This window comes from Cyprinodon tularosa, unplaced genomic scaffold (genome assembly GCF_016077235.1).
Source record: "Cyprinodon tularosa strain WSP-4 unplaced genomic scaffold, ASM1607723v1 ctg11, whole genome shotgun sequence".
Taxonomy (NCBI): domain Eukaryota; kingdom Metazoa; phylum Chordata; class Actinopteri; order Cyprinodontiformes; family Cyprinodontidae; genus Cyprinodon; species Cyprinodon tularosa.
In genome coordinates, this window is record NW_024037893.1 from 3,575,121 (window position 1) to 3,586,736 (window position 11,616).

Genomic DNA, 11,616 nt, shown 5'->3' on the forward strand with positions numbered 1-11,616 from the left:
TGATATGAGATTTTTGTTATTATTTACATTCAGATTGTGCAGTCCTTCAAGAATATCTTGTCATGTTCTGCTGGGTGTGTTTGTTTACTGAAACATTATAATAGAATGTAAAACAAAAGGCTGCTAGTCTTATCTAAAAATGACTGAAAAAATCAAAATCCATTGTATGAGAATCTAGGGACCTTTGTTGCCTTGCGAGATGAAAGTGTCAGGGGAGAACCTTGCCTTGTTAATGACCCCAAAGCACTACACTTACTGACAAGAATTGAAGCTACAGCATGCCCTGTTGCAGACAAACAGGGGAGGCTGCTATACATCGGTGCCACAGACCACCAACAGCAGGCAAGGCAGTAAAACTGCCTTGCCCAAGGAAACAATGATAGAGTTGGACGGCATAGCTTTCATACAGTATGAATGCATCAACATCAGTCTGATCAGGCACAAGTTAGTTATGTTAACAGCGAAGGTAAGGGTCCAATCCCAATACACCCCCCAGCCCTACATTTTAGCTTTGACTGTAAATTATGAGCATGCCCATGAGGGTAGTGGTGTCCAAATTCCTTTTTGCACATAGGAGTAGCGGACAGAACAATGGGTAGGGGTTTCTAGCCTTCAAAAAAGAGAAATTTCCGATGTTAACTTGCTGGGGAAAGGCCAGAAAAGATTTCACAGAAACAAGGACGTGGGTTTTGTGGAGCAACTCTCTCTTTTTTTTTTATTTACTTTTGAATGCCAAACAAAGCTGTTGGCGTCAGCCTTCTAGGTTAACCTGATTCTCCTGGACAACAGCGGTTAGGTGAGACGGTGTTTTGGAGCTAGGAAAGGAGCAGCAGGGAAATAAATACGAGAACACCACCAGAGAGAGCATGAGGAATGAAAAGAGGCTGCCAGCCATTCTCCTCTCTGAAGCTAAGAATCCACAGCATGAGATCGAAGGGGGCAATGAGGGAAACAGCATACCAGAGTGGGTAGAGAAGGCAGCCGCTTGCTGCTTCTACTTCATGAGGAGTGGTGGTCGCAAGAAGGACAGCAGGACTTTGGAGAAGCCTGCCGGGTAGACAGAGCTATGAGAGGCTAACAGCTGGAGATGTAAGGAGTACAGCAGAGAATCAGCTCAGCCTGCCAGGCAGACAGCCCTGGAGTGGGGGAGAGAAGGCTTCAGCTGGTCGTGTCTATGCTGGAGGTAGGATATAAAACAGTCCTTCTAGGGCTAAATGAAAAGGTTGTTTTTTTAAGCCACCTAAAAACCTGTAAAGAGCATCCCCCACTTCATCCTTTCTAAAAATTATTTGCCCTTTCTTAAAATTTGATTAAAAAACAACAACAACAACAACAACAACAAAAAACGTCCAGGCGCTGTGTATTTCTGTCCTTTGGTTTTGTAATTAGCATATTCATTCACTAGAAATTGTCAGCTGGGTTAAAAAAACACTTTTAAAGGCTAATCATACCTGTAAGAGGAAAAGGATAGTTAAGTAACTCAACTTAGTTCCCCTTTTACAGTTTCAGGTTCAATGGTTGTTGTTTTTCCTTTTTAAAGCTTTGTCTCCTCTCTTATGGTAGCACATAGGTCATGTATGTACATACATAAATTTGCAGTCATTTACATAACAGAAAGTCAACTTCGCAGTGAGGAATTTCCCAATTCCTAGGGAAGATAACTAATCCCTTACTGTTGTGGCTTAATTTCCAGTGTGTATAGGTGGTGGGTAAAGTGGTGTAAAGAAGGGGATGTATTGGGAGTCTGTATGTTTACCTCATTTTTGGGCCCTACGTATCATGTTGCAATATTTTGAGATTTTTTAATATGTTTTTTTTGTTGCTAGTTTGGTAAGTCCCTACAATGAGTATGAACACCTCTGTATTTACCTGGACAACAAACTTAAGTGAAAATGCCACTGTGAAGCTGTTGACAAGACGTGACAGAGCAGACTGTAGGGTAGGAAGACTAGGTCTTTTAGAGTTAGCAGCAAGATGCTACGTATCTGTTGGAGTGGCAACAGCAGTAAAAACTTAATAAATAATACCGCTGCAGTTCTGGGGACTCGTGTAGAACCTCTGCAGATGCTTTTACAAAGTGCTGCGTTCACACCGGGGGCAGCTGGCGCGACAGAAGCAGCGAGTTTACATGCAAAGTCAATGGTTGACGCGCGTCAAGGCGCAGCAAAAGGTCCCGCGGCGCGTTTTGAGCAGCAGGCGCAGCGCGTCTGAGCAGCTGAAGCAGCGCGTGGCGCGCCGCAAACGCGCTGCTGCTCGAGATGGAAAAAATTGAATTTTTGCTGCTCGACGCGCCGCGTCAACCAATCAGAGAAGCTGATCTGGGAGCTGGCTGGGAGAGAGACACAGCGCTGATGACACAGACCGCTCTGATTACTCCTCTTAAACAGTTTATTAACGCATAATTAACTTAAAATATATACTTCTGCCGGCAGAATATGTTCGCTTTTATTATTCTGGTGCCTGCAGATCGGATTATTTAGATGAAAAACACCTACCAGCCGCCGCGGTAAACCGCGAGGAGGCGACCCGGCCAGAGGCTGCTGATGAAGGGATTCGTTCTGTTGGCGCACTGCTGGTATGTGCGGGTCTGAGCGGCTCCGACAGAAATAACATTGGGAGACAGGATTGTAATCTGGATGAACTGACTGCACTGATGAAGTTTTAAGGTGTATTTTCTCACTTAAAAACATATTAAAACTACTTTATTCCCACTGATCACAGCAAATATAGCTTCAAGGCAGAGAAAGGATAGTGAAGCTCCGCCCAACGCGCGTCAGAGCCACTTTTGCACCACGCAGCCAGAGCAGCAAAGCTGCTTCAGCCGCGCGTCAGAACTAACTGGTACAAGCAGCAAAAATGAAGCAGCAGACGTGATTTTGCTGCTTTTGCAGCGTCCGGTCTGAACGTAGCATTAATAGAATGGAAAACATTATGGTCAACCCTTTGCTGTCAATAACTGTTGTACAACATCAGACGACCACAACAGAAGATCTTTCCTGCCTATAGCCATCAACATAAATAACATCTTGTATTAATTACAACAATATTTATTGCCCTTAATAAAGTATTTGGGAATTTAAATTGACAAGAACTAGATTATAAGTTTAATTTCTGTGTACTGTTTCTTATTAACTTGTAGTACAAATATTTTACAGCAGGCATCCCAAACTCGGTCCTCAAGGCCCCCTGTCCTGCAGGTTTTAGAGGTTTCCTTGCTCCAGCACAGCTGATTTTAATTGAAAGCTGATTAATAGGCTTTTGGTCTACTGCAATCATTATAACCAGCTGTGCTGAAGCAGAGAAACCTCTAAAACCTGCTTGAAGACCGAGTTTGGGAATGCCTGTTTTACAGCATTCTCTCTGTTGGTGGCCCAAGCTTTTCCTCTGAATCATCATATTGGTTAGGGTCCAGCCTTATCATTTTTGTGTATCAAGACCATTTCTGGGATGTTAGGACCACAAACAGGCTATCAAACATTATTATTATTTTGGAGGAATATATTTTATCTGTTAGCTTCTGTGGGAAAAGATTGCATTTGCTCTGGGTTTTATTTTTCTTTGATATATCAGTAAACAAATAATTCTGGCCTTTTTCCTCCACACTTAGATTAGTGATTTATCAGTGTGCTCAAAGAGTTTTAAGAGCAATCCATTGATTCCTAGAATGTATCATCACAGTCTGTCCTTTTAGATATTTCACATCAACTGAGATAATACTGAGAGCGTCGACTTTGACTGGTACCATGCAGTTATCATGTATGTGTAATTTTTAATGAACTGGCAGAAATAATTCCCTCTGCATGTAAAACTGTCTGTTTAACTAGGTTTAAAATGTAATTCTTGGGTGAAAGTTGTGTGAAGCCATGAAAGGGATGCATGGTACTGAGATAAAGTTTTTAAAGTTTTAATAAAGTCATAAAAACCCTGAAAAATGACAATCTGATTATGTAAATATGATCATAAAAACATGCATTCTTACACCCTAAATAATTATTGTAACATCTACTAAAAATACATTATTCTCCTATTTAAGGTACATGCATTTAGAACACACCTATAGCTGAGGATGAAAATGTCTTGTAACTTTTAATCAGTAAATCATGACTTATTATCCCAGAACATTATGTTTAACACAACACAAAAGCCACATTGCATGAGAATTCTTCAAAATTGGAAAAACATCAGAGAATGGTGTGTCAATACAGTGTTACCTAACTTTATTTGTAATAAACATGGCTGGAAAGGAATCCAAGTTTACCTTTGTCTGAAGGTGCAATGAGAAGGATGGTAAATCTTATTTGGATAGATATATATGTGTAGAAAAAAATCTGAGGAATTTATACAAATCTTAATCAGGAGTTACAATAATAGTGGAGACTGTTTTACTGGCACTACAAAGTAATAGGGTTCCTAAACATTTTCCCTCTTGAAATAATTTGAAGTTGATGTTAAGGCCAAAGACAAATCTAAGTACGGAATCTCAGCAGCTTAAAAAGCCTGAACATACAGGAAAGAAAAAAAAAACATTTACACGAGTAACCAGTTACACACGTAAACCTATATCTTGCAGTATTGTGAAACAACAAGGTAATGTTTTGTCAGGGTCTAGGCCTATCACTACCCGGTCTGTCCTGACACCATGATCCTACCATCACCTCATTTGTAAATGTGCAACCAGAAATGAATCCAGATTTAGCCATTTAACAATAAATAGCACCATAAGTAAGCATTTCTATTCTTAGTAATAAAAGTGTACACCTAGTAAAATGGATAATGACTTTACTGACAGAATTGATACGTTTACACTCTTTCTGTTATTTCACTTGTCTGATGTCCTTCACCAGACATGGTCAGAGCAGTTCAGCAAAATATAGACATGGGGTTTTATCTGCTTTTTATTCTCATTCTTTAGATTATATGTTATTTATAGGAGTGCTATTAAATACAACAACAAAACCCTAAAATACAATATATTATTGGCTACGATAAAATTAAACTGTAAAAGAAAAATGCCCTGAAGGAAGTGCGGTATGAATCTGGCCTCTGGGACAGATCAGAAAGTATCAAGGTCAAATATGGCGCGGTAATGGAGCCAAAATTAAGACTATTGTACCATACCTGCAGGACTGAGTGGAAAGTAATTTTTTCTACCTATTATATATAACCTATTTTAGTAGTTGGTGTTAGTTATACGGTCCCCAGTAATGAAACAGATAAGTGCTGCTTGTGATGCACTTTAACCCACATTGCTCATATCGCTGGGAATCAGTCAGACTTTGGCTTTTTATTTTAATTTGTGACTTTGTCGCCTTCTGCTTTCCGTTTTCCACTTTCTTTCCCTCTTCTCATGCTCTATTCTTGAAGTATTTTCTTGTATTCACATTAACTTTTGAGTTTTAATCTACAGGTGAAGTATTGTCTATAAACTTAAGCTCCTTTTTATTTACACACTCGTCTTTCCATAAAGTCTTTGCCTCTTATCTTAGTTTTTTTTTTTTTTTTTTTGCATTATTCCATTGCGTTTTTGCTTATTTCTGATTTGTTGTTTTTTTTTTTATTAACTTTTATTTTGATAGGACGAGGAACTGTAACTCTTACCGATTTATTATAGGAGGCAGTAATTCACAGCGGCAGGACAAGGCATTTTTTATGTTGGGAGTGTGGCAGCGTGGGTCAAGGCTATCTCAGGGAGATTATGAGATTGGATTTTTTTTTATTTTCAAATTAGTGTCTAAATGTTAAATATGTTAAAGTACATGTTAAACACTGGAGTTAAGATTTGTGTTTGTAATTTGCCATTTAAAAGCATGAAAAACAAACATAAAATCTAAAGCAAAATAAAGTGCTATACTTTATTTTGGAAGTGCTATATTTCCTTTTTACGATATCTTAATAAAATGTGATAATGTGTTATATAAGCCTTGCCTGAGTCCAACACACTGGGAGCAGGTTTGATTTAACGGTAGCAATGTGGACCCAACTTCTGCTCCTATTGTGAAGTAAACAAATGGCCCCTGATAAAGGGCCCTTGACTCCATACATCTGGAGCGCCCCCTACAGGGCATCATGACAGACATGGTTGAATGTCTTCTACAGGTCCACAAAACATGATGGACCCTCAAATACCCTGTAGCAGGTATAGAGTTGGTGCAGGACGAAACTGCACTGCTACTCTAGAAGCTGAGGTACAACAAACAGCTGGAGTCTCCTCTCCAGCAGCTTGGCATAGACTTCATCAATCTTTCCTCCTTTCTGTTCCTCCCTCCAATTTTCATCTCTCCTGCAGTCTTATTGATCCTCCCCCATCTCGCATTTTCTGCCATTTTTAATAAAATGCACAGTAACGTGTAGTTGGATTGATTTATTTAAAATGTATACAATTTTATATTTAAGACTAAGACCATGTAAACATGCTAAAAATAATATTATTGCTGTTGGGGTGAAAATCATAATCACTTCCTTTTGATTAGGATAAAACCACAGACTAGCCTTATGGATATGGTGAAGGATGCTCAGGGCTCGATATAAGAAACAAGGATACTGAGATGGGAGAAATGATCTATGATCAGAGAACCCTAAAATCAGCAGCTGCAATAGTAGCAACATTTTGGGGCTCTCTGTTTGTACAAACAACAACACAATCCTTCAGTCAGCTGTCAGATGATCAGATCATTCCAGAGGTGGGAAGAGCACCAAAAATCTGAAGTAAGAGCAGCACTACCTTAACATCATATCACTCAAGTAAAAGTAGTAATTAAATAAATAACTTATAGTAAAAAAAACATACCTGGTAAAATGCCACACAAGTACCTAGTACATCTGATTTATTGTTTAAATTATGCAAGAAAAATGTAAAGAAAATTTTAGACAGAGTTATATAAAAAATAACATAGTGCAACATAAACAAACACAAATAAATATATATTATATATATGATATATAAAAATAAAGTTGCACAAAATAGACATGATTAAATCAAATAAACAATAAATACAAATCATTTTAAAAATGGAAAAAGGTCCCATGAAACCAGTTAAATAATGAAATGACATTTAATGTTAAATTCAATAAGATATTGATGTAGTATGTAAATGTATGTTATATGCAATTTTTGAAGCTTAACCTACCTTTACTCACAAATAAAAAAATTTTGCTGCTTGGGGGCCTAAGCAGTAATGGTCACACTCAGTGGTGGACAAAGTACTAAACTATAGTACTTGAGTAAAAGTATTGTTATATTGAGTATTGATTGCTGAATAAAAAATCAAAAATCTACTCAAGTTCAAGTACTACAGTACTCATTTTTGAAAAAAAAAATCAAAATTAATGTATTAATATCAGTGCATTGCTGTAAAATTGTTGGAGTTTACAGAACTAACTTTCAGAAACCACCTGACGTATCGATGTTGAGAACCACGGCTATAAATGCTACACCACCTGTTTGAGATTTTCAGCATAAAATGTAAAAAAAAAAATAAGGAAACTACTTGATCATTATTTCTTTTTGTTTGTTTAAAATCACACACAATACAAAACAGGAGAGTCTTGATTTTCCTCACATTTTCACTATGGAATTGAGGCTTAAGATTGAATCAATTGCCACCAGAGATGGCAAAAGTACTCACTTTCCGTACTTGAGTAAAAGTACAGATACTTGTGTTAAAAAATACTCTGGTAGAAGTGGAAGTACTGATTAAACTTCTTTACTCAAGTAAAAGTAACAAAGTACAGGCTTGTAAATTTACTTAAAGTATAAAAGTAAAAGTAGAAACCACTTTTTTCATGGCTTTGCCTACATTTTAAATGGATGTCTGCCAATAGGACTAGATCTCCGTTGTGTTCATTTTCAATCATCTCGTCGTCCGTACTACTATGCTAACGCCACCGCCACCAAGCTGCAATGATTTGCCACGAATAAATCGCGCCGAATCTGTTGATTCATCTTGTAGTGGTGCGTCAAATGCAACATAGATTCCCATCCAATTAGATTGAATTTGGTATTGATGACGTGAAAAATAATAACGGTAACTCCATTGAAATGATTCAAAACTAAAGTAACGAGCCAATTTTTTTAAAATGTAAGGAGTAGAAGTAAAAAGTCGCCATAAAAATAAGTAGTAAAGTAAAGTAAAAATATCAGAAAAATCTACTTGAGTACAGTAACGAAGTATTTGTACTTTGTTACTTCCCATCTCTGAGTAATTATAATACATAAATTATGATAGATTATCCATAATATGATCAGGCACAACACTAAGACCAGCAAAGACACTATGATGGGTCTGTGGTAATAAAGCATCACAGGCAATAAAGTATGATACACCGTGTCCTGACACAGCTGCATTAGAGCAAGCATAACTTCTAGTAATATGAGCTGCATTAACTAATCAGTTGGACTGAAGCTGGCAACTCTTTAACACTTGGCGACAACTTCTATCTTTCTTGTTGCTATTATGTTAAATACTGACCATTGCAGACCTGTCATACCCCAAAAAGAGCTGCACTTTTAGAGATAAATCAGGGAAAAAAATGAATACAGGCTGAGGGTTGCAAACATCATGCAAATACATTATTGTGTAGGAAATACAAAAAGTATAACCAATAGCCAAATTTAGGCCTGCAAACACTAAACCAAGCAAAAATGCTACAAAGGAGCATAATAAATGCAGCAAATAAAAAAATGCACCGATCATATCAAACAGGGAGCAGAAAAGTGCAAAAATGCTGCAAATATAAACCTGTAACAAAATGCATACTAAATAAGGTTTACACACAAGCAGCATGAACAAGCCCAATTAACAAAATACTGGAGGTAGCTTAAAGAACTGCAAGTGAAGAAATGTTCCAGTTCGCTCTACATAATGGAAGGGCTCCAGAACACTAGGGGGAGACAATTATCAATGTGCATAGGACCAGACCATAGACTTTACTACGACCTAATGAGTCATTCCAAATAGTGCAAATCAGTAAGGACAACTATGCAAATGTGGAAATTCTTTGGTGGTTGGCATATGATAAATGCTGCTGAACACTCCTGGTAGTAAGGAAGGAGATAGGAAAAAAAGCAGGATTTTAAGTAACCACTTTTCATTTAGCAAAGGGATTTATGAGGTACAATTTGAGGTATTAGGAATCAGACAAATTGCAAAGAAACGTAGATGAGATGCCTACCAAGAAGACATTTTGAGGGAAGAAAGAAAAGGTCCATCTGCCTTTGAACCTTTTTAAACATGTTTCTGAACATTGTGTTTATATCATTACTCCAGGTCTGGTTCCAAATGAGTTGATGATGGTTTCCCCCTAGTGGTCTGGAGCTCTTCCATTATGCAGCGCTTGTCTTCAGTTTTTCTTAACTTGCAGTTGTTTCCGCTACTTGCATCATCTTCCCTTTTCACATTTTTTGTGTTTATGTGTAGACTTCATTCATGTTTTTGCAGCAGGTTTGCATTTGCAGGTTGTTTGCACCATTTCTCTTTTGCAATATTTCCCTTCACATGTGTATTTCCCTTCACGTGTGTTTTGTGTGTTTGCTAGTGCATGTCTCATTGTCTCATTTTTGTCTTTGCAGTAGATCTATGTAATTATATGTATTTGCAGTGTGTTTGCACCCCTCAACCATAAATTCTTCTCTAGAGATATTCTTATTTCATTTACGTACTCTAGGAATAACTACTATGAACACAATAAGCAGTTTCTATAGCAATCTAAAGCAAAAAAGGAGCAACCATTTCCTCCTTTGAGGTTCTGAATTTCTAATTTTGTATTCTATTCTATTCTGTTCATTCTTCTCCTTTGCTCTGAAGAATAAAGAAGCAAAAATGTCATGTTAAATCAAAAGAGAATGTCTAAAAAATATTCATTAAGTTAATACCTCCCCAAAAGTTGCCTTCAATAATCTTACCTATATCTAGCAACACACAGACAGACTTTCCCTGTGAATCGTGGTTTGGATCTTGTAGTTGAGCTCAGCTCTTTGTCCATCTGAAAAACAACACACATAATCCAGCTTTCTGTGCCGCAGTGAACTAACCTTCACGTCATGTTCAGCCGACCAGAGAATCACATTTATAGAAAATGATATGGTGTTTTATGGGGGACAATATAATATCAGTTGCTGGATTTTTCATAAAAAACAAACACACTTCTACAAAAATAAAGTATTCTCTAAACTGGTGGTTTGGCTGTTTCTACTTAGCTTTAAAACAGAGGGAGAGAGAGATATTAGGTAAAAAAAAAACACACACACACACACACACACACACACACAAAAACAGAGCTGCTGATCAAAACACAGCAATAGTGTAGTGTTGGACATGCCTCTTGGTCCAAATATAAAACTAATAAATATAAAACTTGTTCCTGGGAAAAAGTTTGCTTAAGGCTCTTGCCTATTTCATAGTTTAATTATCTGAAGTTAAAATTTTTCATTTCAAATAATAAGTTAGAAAAAGATATTTCTTGCGGAGTCCCTAAAGGGACATGGAGGGAAAAAATAAACTTTTGCGAGATCCCGCAAAACTTTTGCAAGAACCCTCAATACTTTTGTAAGATCTCGCAAAACTATTGCAAGATCTCGCAAAATTTTCCTTTCCCCCCACCCAAAAAAATAAGGCTTGATGACATTCAAGTCAATGCTTTTATGCTTTATCTCCCCTCTGCCTTCTTCCAGCAGGTAAACAGTTGGTCCTTCCAGAATCGTCCCCAAGGTTCGAATATATAATCGCTCTTAGATCTCAGACATGAAAGACTCGCATACATCCTCCCCAAATGCCCTCTGAGGTGTTAGGTTCACTTTCATAGAGCGGAAAATAGACTTGAGTGGAAAACTTTGTCAGGGAATAATATCTCCTGATTAGGCATTTCCTAAAAGCAGAGCCTTAGAAGAATTTCTGACTTTTTAAAAGTATGTTTTCCCTTTAATTTTTATAAATATGGAAAGTTACATTTCTTGTGTTAGATATTTGGATTAAAATACATATTTTTATTAAGGATTATTAATTGCTTTATTAAAAAAAATCTAAAAAAAACTTTCTCTTTTAGGAGATGTTTTAAGTTGGTGAACCCTAAATACATTTCTTGGTTGATTTTGAACCTCTAAAACAGGTAGATATGCCTGTGTACCATGGCCACAAGCAAGCATATACAATTATTCTTTGTCTTTGTCTCCATCTACTGGCGCTAATTAAAACTGCAGCTATATGAAAAAAACCGCACCAAGCACTGCCATCAATTGAGCTGATTAATGCGCTTAGAAAAATAGTACCAACCCTTATATATCTGTTTATAAAACCATATGTTCTTATAGACTTACAATGTCATGATCTTTTAAAAAATAAAACCCAATAATTACTTAAAATATTCATCGTTGAATGTTATATATTACTAAAAGAAAATTAAAATCGGAACGGCGTATTAATTTTGGTTTGCCTGGAGTCTTAACTAACGGTCAGATTGTCCTTTTTTCGATTTCAGATCGAGTCTGAGAGGGATTCTGCGTGAGAAGGATTCTTTTAAAAGTAAGTGTTATTTGGTTAATTGAATAGAAAAAAAATAGATGTCCAATTAACATTTTGTTGAGTTATTTTATGATAACCTAAATCAATGTATTCAGATTTT